Here is a 19,519-nt window from a genome sequence, read left to right on the forward strand (position 1 = left end):
AGCAAGGTCTGAACCCACGTCTACCTCAATCCTAGATTGATTCTTTATCGACCCTATACTATGTGACCTCTCATTATGCAGTTGGTAAAATATTAAAGATTAAATAACTATTCTAAGTGACATTTCAGATTATAAAAGTTGAATACTACAAATATACTACAAAAGTAATACTACAATTGAATGTAAGCTTTCACAATGAATGTTTCATATAAAATGAAAACTAAGACACTCAGAACATTAATCAGCAATAATATTAGTGTCTCACATTTATATAGTTATTTGTAAGTTACAAAACACTTTTCTCACAACAACCCTGTGAGGTACTATTAGTATCATTATACCTATTTCACAGATAAGAAAACTGAGGCATAAAGCTTCACTCACAGGTTTAATCACTTGTTCTTGCTTTAGAGCTACCATTGCCTAAGTTTTCTGATGCATAGGCATGCATTTTTTTTGTTCCTTCTCTACCCCCCCACCCTGAAAAGGAAAGCAATTTTCACCAATTCAGGCATTACTTCATTATTTATGTGCCATACATACATACATAGATTACACACATACATACATGCATGCATATATATGTATGAATGTATAAAACTCTATAGTTTGACCAGAAGAAGGGAAGTAACGGGAAGTAGAACCTCTTGGAAGTTTGATGTTTCTGATAGTACATATTCACAGGCTACAAGAACTATAGATCTGTCCTTGCTACCTTATTTCATTATCTGTAACTAAGATATCTAGTAAAGTGAACGTTCTGGCCACCTTCTTTCTAGCATAACACTCATTCATTGCCTTTTCTTTATTTCTACACATTTACACTCTAAAAAAATTTCCTGTGCCCTCAAACATTCATTTCAAATCAAGGACATTTGGAGGGGTGGTATGTGGGTATTGTGTTAGAAGCAGGGAATTGAAGTTTGAATTATGCCTGGGTTACTTACTAGCTGTGTGATATTAAGAAAGTCATGTAGCCTCTTTGACCCTCATTTGATAAACGAGAAGTCTGAATTGGAGTTGAGGCTTGCTAAAGGTCCTGCCATACTTTAACCCTATAATGTTATGAGAACTTGCCCTGTGAAAGAGTAAGACCCCAACTGGACAAGTTTAGATCTGTGACTCAATCAATTATAAGTATACCCCTACCAAAAGGAAGGTGTCTAAGAATGCCTCTATGTCTAAGGTTTTGGTATGGCTGACAGGCATCTTCATGCTAGTGTCATAGAGAAAGGAGGAACTGCACAGCAATTACTTTCAATTACTTTCAATAACCAGTCAGTTGAGCTTTTGTTTGTGAGATTTTCAGAGTATTTCCTTCTGCCAATTCCAAGAATGATAGAGAAAGGTGTTCAAAGCCCCTGAGCGTGATGAGTATCCTTCAAAATAAAGGAAATACTCAAAACCAGGGTTGCTATTTTATCCAGCCCCCTCCCCTCTCTCACTCTGAGGCATTCTGATTGGATTCCCTAGAACCAAGAAGCAGATTGTTTGGGCTGGAATTAAATGGGGCAGGTGGTACCACCTGCTGTAAATTCTTCGGCTCTTATTAGCGTCCACATCCATGCCTGTTTGTTGTCTGTCGTCTCAACTGAGGGAAGAGGCACTGGGTCCTTGGATCATGAAATTATAAGATCTTAGGAACCAGAGATCACTTAGTCTGTCCTTTCTTTCCTGAAGAATGAAACTCCAGCCCAGAGAGGTGATTTGCTTAAAATCATACAGCAAGTAAATGGTAGAATTGGGAAAGAATTCAAATCTGTAGATTCTACATCCAAAAGTCTTTTCACTGTGCTATCCTGCCTTATTTGAGTTGTACTTTTGTCCTTGAAAAAGGAATGTTGTGTTTTTACAATTAAAACTAGCAATATCTAGGATTACCTGAGATTGGGAAAATGATAAGAAGTATGACCCAATCATCTAAAGCAATGGTATCAAACTGAAATAGAAGCAGGGCCAACTAACCTATATATAATGGTCTTATTGAGGCATATTGACTTAGAAAAACACATATGGAGGCAGCTAGGTGGCAGAGTGGATAAAGCACCTTCCCTGGATTCAGGAGGACCTGAGTTCAAATCCAACCACAGACACTTGACACTTACTAGCTGTGTGATCCTGGACAAGTCACTTAACCCTCATTGCCTGGCTGAAAAAAATAAAAAAATACATATTAACATTATCTATGTTGCATTGGGTTTTTTTTTTTTTTTTTGCAGGGCAGTGGGGGTTAAGTGACTTGCCCAGGGTCATACAGCTATAAGTGTCAAGTGTCTGAGGCCAAATTTGAACTCATGTCCTTCTGAATCCAGGGCAAGTGCTTTATCCACTGTGCCACCTAGCTTCCCCCTGCATTGTATTTTTATTTATTTACTTGTTAATATGTGCTAATTGCATTTTAACCTTATTGCTCCTGGCCATGACTTTGCCACCTCTGGACTTTCAGGAGAATGCAAATCCTAAATAATTCTGAGAATGTATTCCTTTTCAATTATCTCTGTTGATTCCATGGTTTAAATGTTACCTGTGAAGGATATAAAACTTAAAATACATAAAGGTCATTTTATAGCAGTTCATAAGCTCACAGATATAGAAAGAAGTAAAAGGACATCAGAAACCATCTATTCTAGCTTCTCCTTTTAGAGATGAAGAAAATGAGGGATAGGAAGATTGAATGAATTTCAATACAAGTATTGATCATACAAGTGGTAAGCACCAAAATTAGGATTTGAACCATGTTCTCTGACTCCAGAGTTTATCCTTTTCCCATTGTGTAACGTGCTTTCTTTGATCTATCTCCATTCTTGCCTTAGTGACACAGACTATTAGAATAGGAAAGCCAATGTGGCATAGTGAAAAACATAGCATTTGGAATGAGGAAATGTGGGTTTCCATCCTGCCTCAGATAATTATCAGCTATGAAGTTATAAATAAATTAACTTGTTGGAACCTTTTTTTCCTTTCTTTTGAAAATAGGGATAATCATGCAATATTTCTTAGGGTCTGCCTAACGGTGTTGTGAGGAAAGTGATTTATGAACTCTAAAATGCTGTATAAATGAGTTCCTATTGAGCATGTATCTCTGGATTTGAATCAGAAAAGCATGAAAGAATTCAGAATTGTAACTAGGATCAAAGGACTGAGAGTTGAAAAGTTCTCTGAGAAGTCATTTAATCCAAACCCTTCATTTTACAGTTGAAGAAACTGAGGCTTGGAGTGGGGATATAAATTCTCTAAGATAACACTGTTAACAAATGTTCTGGTCAAGATGAGAATCCAACTCCACAGAATCCAAATCCCATGCTCTTTCCATTGTATCAAACAGAATTGTGAGAAAATAGAACTTTATTCAGTGAATTTGTGCTGTGTAGGGGACAAGGTATGAACATTATTGCTGTTCCTCTCAGCTGGTATGTTTGCTTCTCTTTGCCAGTTATCTGCTTTGCAGGACAGGATGTTAAAGTGAACAACTGACTTTGGATTCTCTAGCACCAGCTTGGAGGAGGCTACCTTCCATTGTGTGAGAGTTGTTCTTATATTTATTAGAACTAGCACAAAAGCATTAACAGGAACAGAGTTGTCAATTTTATCTAATTCTCAACTTACCCAGCCCTCCAGGGGAAAAAAAGTTATTAAGGAATCTGAGTGGAGCGCGACATGTAGCTGGAACAGAACTTTCATCGAAATTATTTATTTCTCCAGAATTTGCTTTGAGACTATGATTTTTATTTTTTGTCATAGAGGTGTTTCATAACAGTGATTATAACTGGAGGTAGCTGTAGTGAGGGAAGAGCCCTGGGTTGGGAATCAGAAGTATGGGTATGAATCTCAGATTTCTCACTCTAAACACAGCCTTCTTACTACTACATCAGCAGTTCTCAAACTTTTTGGTTTCAGGGCCCCTTTACACTAAATTATAGAGGATCCCAAAGAGCTTTTATTTATGTGGGTTATATCTATCATATTTACCATATTAGATATTTAAACTGATAATTTAAAAAATATATTAATTCATTAAAAATAAAAATAAGCCTATTTCAGGTTAACATAAATAGCATTTTATGAAAGATAACTATATTTTCCAAAACAGAAATGATTTAGTGAGAATAGTGGCATTGTTTTTTGCATATTTTTGCAAATCTCTTTAATGTCTGGCTTAATAGAAGACAGCTGGATTTTCATATCTGCTTCTACATTCAATCTGTTGTGATAGATTATTTCAGTTGAAGAAAATCCAGCCATACACACACGCACATATTTGGAAAAAGGAGGAGTTTTCATAAGCAAATAACATCTTGATATTATTTATTTGTTTGTTTATTTATTTTTGGTGTGGCAAATGGGGGTTAAGTGACTTGCCCAGGGTCACACAGCTAGTAAGCGTCAAGGGTCTGAGGCTGGATTTGAACTTAGGTCCTCCTGAATCCAGGGCCACTGCTCTATCTACTGCACCACCTAGATGCCCCTACATCTTGATATTATTAAGAAAATAATTTTGACCTCATAGATACCCTTAAAGTGTCTCAGGGATGTTCAAAAGTCTGCAGACTACACCTTAGGAACTGTCCCACTACATCATACCATTAAATAACTATTATGCTACCATAGGAAAGTGATTTCTGTTCTCTGAGTTGCTGTTTTCTTATTTGTAAAATACTAGTGAAAATGCCTATATTATTGGATATATTTCACATTGTAAACCTGAAAGAATTATATAAATGTCAATTGTTATTAATAACAACCACACAATGATTTCTTTATATATCAGTAAACCTGTTTGTTTTTTCATCAATGTGGTGCTTCTTTTGTGGATACAGATTATAACCTATGTTCTTTTTGTTGTTCAGTCATTTCAGTAGTGTCTGCCTTTGTGACTCCACTTGGGGTTTTCTTGTCAAATATACTAGAGTGGTTTGCCATTTCCTTCTCCAGTTTATTTTATAGATAAGGAAACTGAGACAAAGAGGGATAAGTGACTTGCCTAGGGTCAATCAGCTAAAGTGTCTGAGGCCAGATTTGAACTCAGAAAGATGAGTCTTCCTGACTCTAGGTCCAGCATTCTATCCACTCTGCCAGCTAGTTACCCACAATATAATGCACTTTTATATAAAATTATGTTATATATTATAAAATATAATTAATTATAATACTGTTGCTGATATTATGCCTACTATTACATCTGATGATGGTCGAGGTGGTGGTGATGACAATGATGATGATGATTAGCTTTGATAAATAGCATATTGGCAGCTACGTGGCACAATAGATAGAGTGCTGGTCCTGGAATCAAATCTGACCTCAGACAGTTACTACCTGTGTGACCCTCTTTCCTTGGTTCCTTATCTGTTAAATGAGCTGGAGAAAGAAATGGCATAACACTCTAGTAGCTTTGCCAAGAAAACCCCAAATAAGGTCCTGAAGAGGTGGACATAAACTGAAAAATGACTGAAAAACCACAAAGATAGCACAAAAGATTTATTCTGGAAATATTTTATTAGTCATTTTTTTCTGATGATGTACTTAGATTATTACATGACTTTTTAATCCAGTCTGATGAGAGAATTAAATATTGATAATTTGTATGATGTGAGTTGATGCTTAAAAATAATTCTACTTTAATTTATAGTGTGACTTTATTCCAAACGTTTTTCATGCATATAATCTCCTTCAGTCTCAAAACATTCCTGTAAAATAGAGAAAGACAAAGCAAGAGGGTAACAGGATCAAGGATTAGATTGTAAAGGAATTGGATCTTAAAGGTCACCTAGCTCAAAATCCTCATTTTATAGAGAGAGAAACTGAGGTCCAGACAGAATTAACCATTGATTCTAGGTCAGACTGGTAGGACCAGGAGTAGGATCAGCATTTGAACACAAATTCATGAAATCTAATGCTAGTCCTATTTCCACTGCATCATACAATTATCCCATTTGTTATATGGCTAAGTGTTGCACAAATAAGACAAGCAAGGAAAAAATGTTGAAAACTTGAGCCTGAGACATCAGTCTCCCATCCCCAGTCCAGTTCTTTTTTTTCCAAGCCACTTCTTCTGTAATAATACTTGATCAAGAAATTTTGTGTCAGTCTTATGTCTTCAATATTCTATGCCTCCATTTACCATATATAAAATGACATAATACTAGAAGAGGACTGGAAAGAAAAATTACTGACCACAGATTAGAATAGCTAAAGAAAAAATTTTATAAATTTAATTAAATATTATGCAATATGAAATGTCAAACATGGGGGATTCAGAGAAACACTGGAAGATTTAAGTGACTTCATGTAAAACAAAATAAGAAAAACCCAAGAGGACAATAAATGCCTCTATAATAATGCAAATGAAATGATCAGGAGAAGGAAGTTGAAGTAATGGGAATACAAATGAAGGTCCTGGACAAGAAATAATGGACATAATAAAGCATGCCTCTTTCATCATGTCAAAAACATGGGGGAATACTAGGGTAGAATATTATGTATGATCTCAGAGAAGAATTTCCTATCAGACATTTTTCTCTAAATTAAATTATTTTTTTGTCTGAATGGAATGTTTAGTTTGCAGGGGTGGATGAGTAATGAATGACGTAAAGACAGAAGTCATCAATAATATATATTTTAAATAGTGTATTACCAACATGCATTTGACTAATTGATAGTGTGCTCATGCTGGATTTGAATTAAAAAAAAAAGACCAGAATCTGAACCCTGCTTCAGATACTTACTATTTGCATGACATTTGACAAACAACTGGGCTTCTTTTAGCCTCAGTTTTCTCATCTGTAAAATGGGGAGAATAACAGTAGCTACCTCCCAGGGTTGTTGTGAGGATCAAATGAGATAATAATTATAAAGCACTTGGCACAATACCTAGCACACATGGTAAGCACTATATAAATATTAGGTGTCATCACCATTATCAAAATTACTTCACAAGGCTAGTATTAGCATCAAACAAGAATTGATGGATAGGTAGATAAAAAGAAAGAAAGAAAGAAAGAAAGAAAGAAAGAAAGAAAGAAAGAAAGAAAGGTAGATAGATAGATAGATAGATAGATAGATAGATAGATAGATAGATAGATAGATAGACAGATAGATAGACAGACAGAAAGAAAGATGGTACTTTGTAATTTTAAAATGCTATATCAATGCTATTATTCTTTTTTTGGCAGGGTAATGAGGGTTAAATGACTTGCCCAGTTTCACACAGCTAGTAAGTGTCAAGTGTCTGAGGCCAGATTTGAACTCAGGTACTCCTGACTCCAGGGCTGGTGCTCTATCCACTGTGCCACCTAGCTGCCCACAATGCTATTTATTATTCTGATTGGGTAGTATAAGTAGTATCCAATCAAGCAACAAGCACTTATTTTCACTACTATGAACTGAGAATTGCAGTTGAGGCCAGGGATGTAAAGGCTACAATAACATAATCCCAAGACACAAAAAGCTTATGTTCTATTAGGGAAAACATGTATACATGCATACATACATGTACATACATATTGCATATATACATATATTGTGTTAATATGTGAATACATGTATATTCAAAGTGAAGACAAAATTATTACTTTGGGTGTCACTAGTAACTGTAGGGATTAGGAAAGGGCTTCTGTAGGTGATGATATAATCTAAAAGAAGGACGCTGGGAATTCTCAGATGAACCACATTTCTTTAACTGAAAACCACTTGTGAAATAGGAGAAAAGTAAAGTGAGAGTATTGAATATGAGGAAAATTATAGGAAGAAAAACATAGACAAATTAAGGAAGGAGAATCAAAGTCTAGAATTGAGTTGCAATTCTCTGAATTTTTAGTCTGAGATCAATAGCTTTGGGTAATATTGGGGAGAACAAGGATGGGTTGAAGGGAAGGTCAGATTACAGAATATTCTTTTTCAGAAGATCCATGGGTTCCTAAGTGAAACAGAATGAGTCTTATTATCTAACAAGTATAACTATTGAGTTATCATATCAAAAGAGTACTTACCTGAAATTGTAATAGGGAAGTAGCTATCTGCTAATGTAAGGGCTGTTGAGATCACCAGATAGATTTATTAGGTAGGAAAACAAAGTTCAAAAATAATTAATTAAATTAATAAACAGATACACTGTGTATGTGTTTGTATATGTGTGGGCAACTGTGTGTAATATATGAACATTTGTTCTCTAGTTTGTGAATTATTTGAAAGATAACAATGGATTGAAATGAACCAAATCAGCAATCATTTATTTAATGCTTTGTGCAGGACACTCTGCTGGGTGCTTTGGGAAAGTAGAAGACATTGTTCCTGTCCTCAAGTAACTTACCATCTAGTTGAGGAAACAAGAGTGTTGCATAGTGGATAGAGTGCTGGACTTGGAGTCAGGAATATCTGGGTTTCAATCCTGAAACAGAAACTTACTAGCTGTGTGACCCTGGGTAAGTCACTTAATTATTCTGAACCTCAGTTTGTTCATCTTTAAAATAAGGAGATTGGACTCAATGATCTTTAAGGTTCCTTTGAGCTCCAAATCTATGATCTGATGAGCCTAAAATCTAAATGTGTGAAAAGTTAATGATTAATGATAATATTCAATTTGCAATTCAAAACAAAAGCAAAACCATTCAATTTCAAGAACACTTCTTAAACCACAGTCGTATGCAGTGCTACTCCCTAGAGATACAAAAATGAAAGATGACATGATCCCTGAATTCAATGAGTTTACATTATAAGCATTCAGAATGTACACATGTGAGTATGGTATATGATAAAGTGTCATCAAGACAAAAATGGACTCTAGACCAAGGGTTGGTAGACAATTTGAATAGGGAGAGATCCTTATCAGATGGGATGATTAAGGAAGCTTTCATAAGGGACTTGACATGAGGGGTTTTTTTGCATCAAAGGAATAGAAGGATTTCAAAAAATAGAAATGAGGAAGGAACACATTTCAAGACACAGAATCAATGACCTGAATGAATATATGTGTGATGATGGCAAGAGAAGGCCAGATGAAAATTTTGTAGACTCTTTTGACTGAAAAATGTACACAAGGCTCATAACTTCCTACCTGAAAAACTTGTAATCTCTTCTGTATATATAAATATAAATATAAATATATATAAATATATATATATATGTAGTAAGGAAGGTTTTTGAGTAGAGGAGTGGCCTAATCAAAATTGTGATTTAGTCCCTTAAGATGAAAGAGAGGAGAGTAACCAATTCAAAGAGGGTTGTAGGTTAAACAATAAACCCATATGACAAGACTGTCCATGGTTAATTGCCAAATGAGCTCTAGAGACTATAAGTATGATAGAAATTCAGAATAGTGAGCTATTACATCAGGTCGGAGTGGTCAGGACAGGGTGTATAGAGAAACTTTAATCTGAAGATCTTGAAAGATATTAGGATTTGGACAGATAGGGTACCCTGAATAATGGAGGGTTTTTTAGTAAATCTATGAATGGAATTGAATTGGTTGAAACATTTTGAGCAAAACCACAAAGATGGGAAATCTTTGAATATATAAGTAAGTTTAGTAATTTTATATGATTTTTCTAGATACATAAGTGCTAATATCTTTATACCCTCTATAGTTCCTATCAAACAATCAATAAAAAAACATTCATTAAGTCCTTCCTTTGTGCCAGGTAGTATGACAAGGTCTAAGAATGCCAAAAAAGTAAAAGAACACGTTTCCTGCCCCTTAACCAGCTCATTTCAAATGAGAGGGAAAGTATTCAAAAATTCAGAACACATGTAGTACAAATGGGAGGTAATCAAAGAGGGAAGGCCATAAGATCTGGAGAGACCAGAAAAGATCCCTTTCAGATAGGAAGATTTGAGGTAAGTCTTGAAGGAAGCCAATAGTTGGAGGGGAGGAAGGAGATGTTTTAAAGTTGGCAAGGAATTCTGTATATACTATCCTAGTCCTGTGAGATAGGTGTTACAAGTATTGTACCCATTTTGCCAATAAGAAAACTTAAGGATCAAAGAAATTAAATTACTGGCCCATGGTAAAAGAACTACTAAATATCATAACTAGATCCTGCACCCAATTCTTCTTTACTCTAAATCCATTACTCCATCCATTGTCAGCTCTTTTATAAGACATACAACATGCTAAGGGAGAGCGGGGATAAAGACACAAGCAGAGTTAACCATAATATACATTTTGTGAGTTCCCTAGAGAGGTACAAAAGCAAATGGTAGGTGAGATTCATGGGAGAATGTTAGAATGTGTACTGATTTTTAGGCAGAGTTAAGAAGATTAAAATGTTCATAGATCCTATGTCTTGAGAATAACACACTAAGTTCTAATGAAATTGGCAAAACACAAACTTGAAAGAAATAATGGGAACATATTCATCATTTTTCTTTGCTTTGTAAACATGAATAGGGATTTTTCATTCATTACATCTAGTTTTGCTTTAAGGAAAATGAATTCAGAGTGAGTCATAAATATTAAATATGTGTGTGAAATGATCTTGAATGGTTTTTGTTTTGCTAACAGAGTGAGACTTGGACCCCAACATGGTTTATGATCTTGTGTAATGATAATGAATCTGCTCAGTTCAGGAATATAATGTTCAAATTGGTTGACTATTTGGAATTCTTACTTCTTCCATATTTTAGTTTCAGCAATACCTTCCATGATGAGTGTCACAGAATAGATAGTCCATTCTAGTATAGAAAGAACAATGACCACATTTATTTATTTATGGCTCTTTCTCAAGTAGGCCATTTTATAGAAGGACCTACTTTGATATCTTCACATGAAGGTAAGCTCTACTAGGAGAATGAACGTGACCCCTCAAAATTGTTTTGAAAAAAAAATAGATTTTTCTATTATTTTCCCTAGGTTGTCTTCTGAAAACTAAATGGAAATTCTCCCTTATCTTTACACAATCTCCTATTCGAAAAAACAAATTGGGTCCTAACAATTAAGTAAGTGACTTAGGTCACTTTTTTTGAACTTATTACTCTTTTAGAAGGTTATTTTATTGTCCTATCTTTCACACTTGAGGGAAAAAATACTCAAGTTGTGAAATAGAAAATGTAGCCAAGTAAAATTGAGAACATATAATTTAGAATCAATGAACCTGGGTTTGAGTCCTGGTCCTCTCTCTTACTACCTGTGTGTTATTGAGCAAGTCACATAACCTCTTTAGTGTTCATTTTCTCTCCTCTATAAAAAGAGCAGTGGACTCACTAGAGGCTCTCTTCGTGCTTTCTCAATCCATGATTCGATGATCTCATTTTTGTATTAAGGGAATGGCTTGTTTAAGGCAATGGATACATTGAAATTGACTTCCTAATGTTCCCCTTTCCAGTAATATTTTATAGTGGTTTATCAGTTCACAAGGTAGTTATTAAGAGTTTCCTCTCTGTGCATCATGCTGCCCTGGACCTGCGTCAGACCTTTATGAACAACATATCATGTGGTGCCTGCCATCTAGGAACTTAAATCATTACTGGAAAGACAAGAATTATACTCATGGGGCAGCTAGGTGGCACAGTTGATAAAACACTGGCCCTGGATTTAGGAGGACCTGAGTTCAAATCTGGCCTCAGACACTTGACACTTACTAGCTGTGTGACTCTGGGCAAGTCACTCAACCCTCATTGCCCTGCAAAAAAAAATAATTATACTCATAAAACATAGAACAATACCAACAAACGATATAAAATAAAGGGATGGATTATTAGCAAGTCTCCAGAACACATGGCACATGTGCCCCATACTAGGTAAACAGAGAGGGTGGGGTGGAGGGAGGGAGGGAGGGAAGGAAAGAGAGAGGGAAAGAGGGAGAAGAGAAAGAGAGATCAGCCTTGATTGGAATCATTAGGGGAAATTAAAATTTAAAGTATGTGGAAGATATCAGTCAAGGTTTAAGAATCTTTAAAGTACTGATGGAGTGGAAGGAGGAGATGTTTTTGCATGTGTGGTTATTCTCCACCATACAAATAACAGCTGAATTATAAAGGAGAGAGAGAGAGAGAGAGAGAGAGAGAGAGAGAGAGAGAGAGAGAGAGAGAGAGAGAGAGAGAGAGAGAAAAAGAACAAATATAGGGCAGTCCACTTAAAAAAGACACATGACCTTATCTCTTCATCATCCTTCCCACCTTTCCAAAGGCATTCACATTATCTCCATGTGGTCACCCCACCAGTATCTCTAACACAAGACATCCAAAGCTTTTTCTTTCTATTTTTGTCAAGTTGACTCTCTTTTCCCTCAATCTGCATTAATTCAACCTCTCTATTGACACCCCTTATCTATTCCTAGTGCCATTAACCTATCATAGCCATTCCCTCTCCACTATCACAACCCTTCTGAACTACTGATATAGACTCTAATAGGTCTTTCGGAATCCATTGTCTCCTTCCTTTCAATCCATATTCCATACCACTGTCAGACTTCTCTTCATTATGAACAAATGCAGTCACATCATTCCTCTGCTCAAGGCTCTTCATTGGTTCCCTTAAGATCATACAATTTAAAGCTTTAAAGGGAATTTAGAGAAAATGTAAGCCAAAGGCTATTAACCTGGGATCCATGAATGTCAAAGAGGTCCATGATTTCTGGAAATCCATGAACTTTGGTGTGAAAATTGTATATTTCGATATAATTGATTTCCTTTCCAATCCTATGAATTTTATTTTATTCATTTAAAGCCACTCTTTTGAGAAGAGATTCATAGGCTTCACCAGGCAGCCCAGGAAAGTTCCATGGACACACACACAAAAGTGTGAGAACCCTTGATCTAGACCAACCTTCTAATTTTAGAGATGAGGCATGTGAAGCCTAAGGAGGGCAGGTAGTCATACTAATCCAGATACCATAACTCCAAATTCACCATATTCACCACTGCACCATAATGTTTCTTCTACTGAATAAATGCCATACTACTTTACTACTCAATCATCCAAGGCTTTCCATGGCATTTCAATATGTAATCTTTTCAGTCTTACCTCATTCTCCCCTAATTGTTCCAACTTTTCCTATTGTTTGAAAGAAACTCCATGCTTGGGCTAAGCTCAATCTTTATGCCTTTATTGTTCTCCCTCCTCTCTCCCAGCTATACTCTACCTTTTTAATTAGTACTCCTTGTTTGAAGTCCATTCCAAATGCTAACTGGTCCATAAACATTACATATTGCTTCTAGGATTAAAAAAAAACCCTCCATTATTTGGTATTTGAAGTTCTGGCTTGAACCTGTTTTTTTCAGGTTTTCTTTGTGATACTCATTCTACCATTTAATGATGCATGTGGTACAAACACAGTGGCGTACTTCTCATTCTCCATTCATTCCATCTCTCAGCTCTGTGCTTTTGCTCAAGCTGTCACTCATGTTTGGAATACAAACCCTCCTCATATCCACATTTTAGAATCCTTGACTTTAAAGTTCAACTCAAGTGATACATCCATTAAGGCTTCTTGTGCTACCCCCCCACCCCAACTCCCAAATGCTAATGCTTCCCTAACCCTAAATTAGCTTGTATTTGATTTGTCTTTATTTCATATTTGTTTATAGTTCTACATGATTTTCCCTCTTTTGAATGTAAGCTCCTTAAAGGCAAGGTTAGTTTCATTTTTGTTATTGTCTCCCCAGCTCATAGTATAGTGCATGATGTAAGTGCTAAATTCTTGTTGATTGATTGATTTCCTGATTCTCCCAATCAATAATGACCTTTCTACTTTCGGGAACTCTCAGAATTTTGTTTAGACCACTTACTTTCTTAACATGCCATATTGTACATTGCAGTAATTTATGATACAAAATTAGATATGGCTATGTAGATTAGTGGGTAGTTAGGTGGCACAGTGGATAGAGTGCCATGCCTGGATTCAGGGAGACTCATTTTAGTGAGTTCAAATCTGGCCTCAGATACTTAATAGCTGATTGACCCTGGCCAAGCCACTTAACCCTCTTTGCCTCAGTTTTCTCACCTGTAAAATGAGATAAAGAAGGAAATGGCAAACCTCTCCAGTATCTTTGATTAAAAAAAAACCCAAATGGGATCACAGAGTCAGACACAACTGAAACAACTCAACAACAATAACAACCACCACCACCAGAAAAATAGTTTATTACTACTTCTATTTTACAATCACTTATACCTGAGTATCCTGTATAACTTAAATTTTTTGGGGGTGGGCCAATGATAATTAAGTGACTTGCCCAGGGTCACACAGCTTGTAAGTGTCAAGTGTCTGAGGCTGGATTTCAACTCAGGTCCTCCTGAATCCAGGGCTGGCACTTTATCTACTGCACCACCTAAATGCCCCCTACCTAAATTTTATTACTTTCTAAACTTCTTAAGAGCAAGGACCATGAACTATTTTCTTTCCTTTCTATTTTTGCAAAGTATCTTCTAGAGCAGTGATTCTCAAAGTATAATACCATGACCACTGGGGATCCCTGAGAAGGTCCATGAAGATGCTTAATTTCTATTATGATCAATATCAATAGATAAATTTTTATGAGTAAAAAGGAATGCTAAGAACAAAAAGTTTGAAAACTGATGACCTATAGTACTGTGTACATAATGGGTAGTTAATAAGTGTTTATTACCTGATTAGGTTACAAAAATGCTAATTTGCTCTTGAGCTACATTAATTGTGGTATGATATACAGAGCATGTAAGATTTTATTTCCATTCCTTTTTGGTCAGGACTAATATGGAATAGTATGTTCAATGCTGAGTGTTGTTTTAGTAGGACATACAAATAAAATGGAATAAAAAGGATAACGAACAGAATGAAATAGTGAGGGTACTAGCAATTGTCAGGTGAAACTTAGCTGAAGGAACTGGGAATATCTAATATGGAAAATGAAACAATAAAGAAACAACAACAAAAACTTGAAGAAGGCAAAGAAAATCATAACTGTCCTTAAGTATTTGAAACTCTATTATGTTGAACCCTTATTCTTAATATTTTTGACAAATAACCTAAAAACCCATAGGAAAAATATAAAGAAAACAAATATGAGGAAAAGCTCACTTGCAGAGTAGTCAACAATGGAATGTATTGTATTAGGAAGTAGTAAAGTCCTTGAGGACACCACCATTAGAAGCTCAGTGTTATCTTCAACTATTCACTCTCGCTCACCCCACATATCTAGTAAATTGCCAAATCTTGTTATTTTTACTTCACACCTCTACTATTTAAATGCTTCTCTCCACTTATATAGCCCACATCCCAGTTCAGTCTCTCAGGACCTCTAGCTTTGACTATTGTAATAACTTTCTCATTGTTTTGCTTGCTTCAATCCCTTCCCACTCCAATCCATTTTCTGTTCAGCTGCCAAAGTGATTTTCCCAAATGAAGGTCCACTTCATGCACCTACTCAGGAAACTCCAGTGGCTCCTTATTACCATAGAGATCAATATAACAGCCCCTATTTGGCATTGAAATCTCTTTACAATCTGTCCCCTTGAAAAGTCCTCAGACCTTCCAAGTATTCTTGCACTTTACTTCACTTCACATACTTAATGAACCATCCACACTGGCCTACTTGTTGCATATGCACATGCATGGGTGAGCACACCCCCCCCCCAAAACTACCTCTATCTCCCATCTCCATGCCTTTTTCATTGTCTGTCTTCCATATCCAGAATTCTTCCCTCATTTCTACCCTAGGTTCCCTGATTTCCTCCAAGAGTCAGTTTAAATTATTCCTTTTGAGGGGAACCATTCCCAGTACTCACGAAGTCCCCTTTCCCTACCTCCCCATCCCTCATCTTCTAAGAACTTCCCTCTGATTTATTACTTTTCATTTATTCTTTCTATATTTTATATTGCCTAGTTATTTTCATTTTTGTCTTCTCCCACTAAGAAGTCTGCTCCTTGAGAGCATAACCAATGCCTGTTGATTGACTAGCTGCCCAGAAATACTAAGACAGAAGCTGAATGACTACCTGACAGGGATGTCACATAAGAGATGGCATTCTGATCAGGATGGAAAGCTGAACTAGATGCTTTCTAGAGTACTTTCCACCTCTAATATTCTACAAGTACAGGTTCACTGGGCCTAGGGCTACACCTTCCCCTCCAGTTCTCTCTCCTTTTCTTCATTCTTACCTTTCACTTTATCCTTTACTGCATGGACTGTGACTTGTCACTCAATGAATCAATCAAAAAGCTTTCATTAAATATTTGCTATGTGCCAACCTTTGTGCCAAGTACTGGGAGGGAAAGGGCATCCAAAGGAAAACACACACACAAAAAACCCCTTCCCTCAAGGATTTTATATTCCATTTGCTTCCTCAGACAGTTAGAAGGAAAGAATTCATTTACCTCTTCCTAATTGCTCCTCCTACTCTGTCCAGGATAAATGGCCACCCAGTAGTAATGGTCTGAGCAAATAGCCAGAAGATCTAGGAAGAGCTTCCTCTTTTTAACTCCATGTTCCCATCATTCCCATGGGAAGCCACCTTGGATTTTCTCCCAGCAAAAATGTGGGAGACAGTATCCATAGGCTCTCAATTTGGTTCCTAAAACATTTTACAATTAATCAAAAGAAAAAATTACCAAGTTTCATATCTCAGATGATTTTGCTCCAACCCCTTCTAAACTTCTCTGTGTTTTAATTGAGCTTATTAAGGCCCTACTGTATACAAGGCACAGTTTTATGCAAGTTTTATTGTTGTTGTTGTTGTTGTTATACATAGTTTTTAGTTTTTAATAGATAAGGTAGGATATCAATGAGAGCCAGGATACCTAGTCAATATCCTTACCCAGAATCATGGAAAGGCAGAAAAACTATTTTTATTAGAGACCTATTTGGATACTTCTTACTTTATTTACTTACCCAGTGAATGTAATCTCTCTCATTGGCACATGGGAGGTACCATTTGGTCCCACTTAAAAAAATAAATAGTTCTGTACCTGTCACTTAAATTCAAGGAACTAAAAAGGGCCCTTGAAAGCTCAAATGGCTGGAGTTTATTCACAACAATCAATGTTAATCATTGGGCAGAGAGGTGGGTGGAACAGCAGAGACAGGGGCTTTTTTCCCCCTCCCTACCGACTCCTTTAACTCCTCCCTGTCTTCTTTCCTTTCTATTCACACCAGATTGCTCATCTCCTCCTAGGAAGGAGTAGATTTCAGGACAGCAATCAGGTCAGGCTGCAGTTTGAATCAGATGCTTCTGCACTTGAGCCCACGCACAGAAATGAGCTTTAGCACCTGCTAACAGAGAAGCGCTTGAACTCTTCCCCTGCTGAGTGCTGAGGTGTTGTCATGATAGAGGCAAGAGGGCAGGGTGGAGAGGAAGGGGGATTGGGAATGCCCCACGATGGGCAAATGTGCCCTGAAAACAAAAAAAGAGCCACAGGCTTGACACAGATACTCTTGGTAGCAGCCCAGCCTTTGTTGAGCTTTGCTTCAGCACTAGGGCTAAGGACACTGCTGTATAAATGAACTTCCTGTTCTTAATTTAATATAGAAACATGGATTTCCTAATGAGCATTTTAAAAATCAAAATTGATTTTGTAATTAAGGTAGTACTACTAGATTGGACAAAGCTTATTGAGAGAAAATATATTATACTTAAATTCTTTACGTCATTTCAAGTTATTAAAAAGCACATACTGGGTGGAGGGGTGAATTTTAGCTATCAGTTGTTGGTATCAAATAATATTTGTTTGGCCCTGAAAAGGGCAGTTATGATCTCGATATGAAATGCTTCCTGGCATTATATGCCAGTAGCTCCTAATTTTGGTTTGTGATGTGCCTTCTTGTTTACAGTCTGGCCTCTACATAGGGTTGTGACGACCATTCTAGCTTGCAACATGGTTTGAAATTTAGCTGTGAAAACTCTGTAATCAATTTCATACCATCCCCAAAGTAGACCCGAAGTAGGAAGGCAGTGGCATAAACACTCCAGTATTGCTCAGACCACTGATGCAAATAAAACAATTAACTTACCTGCTCAGAACTTTCATAACAGGAAATGGGTTGAAAAGCATTATAAATGATGCTTAATGCTTATAATTCAGTGATAATGGTGAGGTTGGTAGGGGAGGTTAATCCTAAAAGTGTGGAAATGAAATCAGAGGTGGCTATGTAAATCAGTAGTAGCTAAATTACCCAAACTAGAATATTCTAAATGATTTTCTGTGAGATGTGAATGAAACTTACATAAGAAAATCTAGCTACCACTTGTATTTCTCTTAAATTATTAAATATAAAATCACATACGTCAAAAATATTTGCAGCATTTTTTACTATGCATGAAGATTTAATTCCATATTTTTTGCTCTAAAATTTCTCTAGCCTTCCAAACTATTATTTGAATATTGTATCCATCTATTTAGGTCTAAAGGTGTTCCACAGCTCAATTAATATGGAAAATACCAAATTTATATTTACTTCAAAGTTTATCTTGTCTTTCTTCCTCTCACCATCCCAGATTATACTAATATATTTTCTCTTCTTTATACACCTCTAACTCCTAATGTATATACCATTCATTTGGTAGCTATGGTTGGTGTAGTGTATTTTTGTGATGTTTTATCAGGGTCAGAGCTGTGATTTCATTAGCATTGAGAACTCCCAGTATTGTTTTATTTTCCCTTCAGTGATATAGATTGACAACTCATAATAATCCTAGCTCACATTCATTTATACACTTAAAGATTTGTAAAGCATTTTACATACATTATCTCATTTTATCCTTGTAATGACCCTGTGAAAATGGATGCTTTTATTATCCTCATTTTATAGATGAGGAACCTGGGGCCCAGAGACATTAATTAACTCTCTCAAGGTCACACAGGTGATAGGTGACAGAAGTAGGATTTGAATTCTGGTCCATATTCAAAGGAGCCACTGTACCATGAGTCTTCAGAATTTAAGAGATATAAAAGACAGAATATGGGCCTTTGGGAAATTGCTAGATCTTTAGGTCTTTGCATATGAAGTGGTGTGTCTTCCTGTGTAAATTTTCAGTGCTTCCTCTATGAGTAACAAAACACTGAGAAGACTCTTTCTTTAGGGGAATATCTTGTTTCAGCCATTATTCATCAGAGAAGGAAAGAGAACTATTATTTCCATGGTAATGGCTTGTGTTACATGGCTCTGAGTTGAGGTAGTTTTCCTACAAACCATTTGATTTAATTTGATTAATCTCCTCTTAGCCAATGCACCAGACTCAGAAGTTGAGTCCTATATCATTCTATGTGTAATAACATTAGTTCTCATACATGAATGACAGAACTCTGTGGCTTGCCTACATGCAAACTTGCTACTAAGTTTCATTTTTACTCCTGCTTTTGAAGGTCCATCAGTCCCAAAGTGACATGGCTATGGAGTTTGGGTAATGGGATGTAGACACTCATTTCTTCATATGTTTTATCACCCTGACCTAGTGAGGGAAGAGATGAAAATGACTAAATAACATTGCCATGTCTAACACTTGGGGAAATCACTGTGCTTTGTACCCACTAAATAAATGAATGGACAAAGACCTAATTAATAGGTGTTTATTTCCATACTACTTTATATCAGAACAGACATTATGGAACTA

At 36.2% G+C, this 19,519-nt stretch overlaps 1 protein-coding gene across 1 annotated transcript in view; it reads left to right on the plus strand.

Annotated features, from left to right (window-relative positions):
* The window catches only part of MYT1L (myelin transcription factor 1 like), a 730,598-nt gene that overhangs the window by 6,232 nt on the left and 704,847 nt on the right, over positions 1-19,519 (plus strand). Inside the window, exon 2 of the mRNA XM_043981893.1 lies at positions 8,245-8,417. The gene's annotated coding sequence lies outside the window, so the exon portion shown is untranslated. The remainder of the gene's footprint in view (positions 1-8,244; positions 8,418-19,519) is intronic.

Source organism: Dromiciops gliroides, chromosome 2 (genome assembly GCF_019393635.1).
Source record: "Dromiciops gliroides isolate mDroGli1 chromosome 2, mDroGli1.pri, whole genome shotgun sequence".
NCBI classification, from domain to species: domain Eukaryota; kingdom Metazoa; phylum Chordata; class Mammalia; order Microbiotheria; family Microbiotheriidae; genus Dromiciops; species Dromiciops gliroides.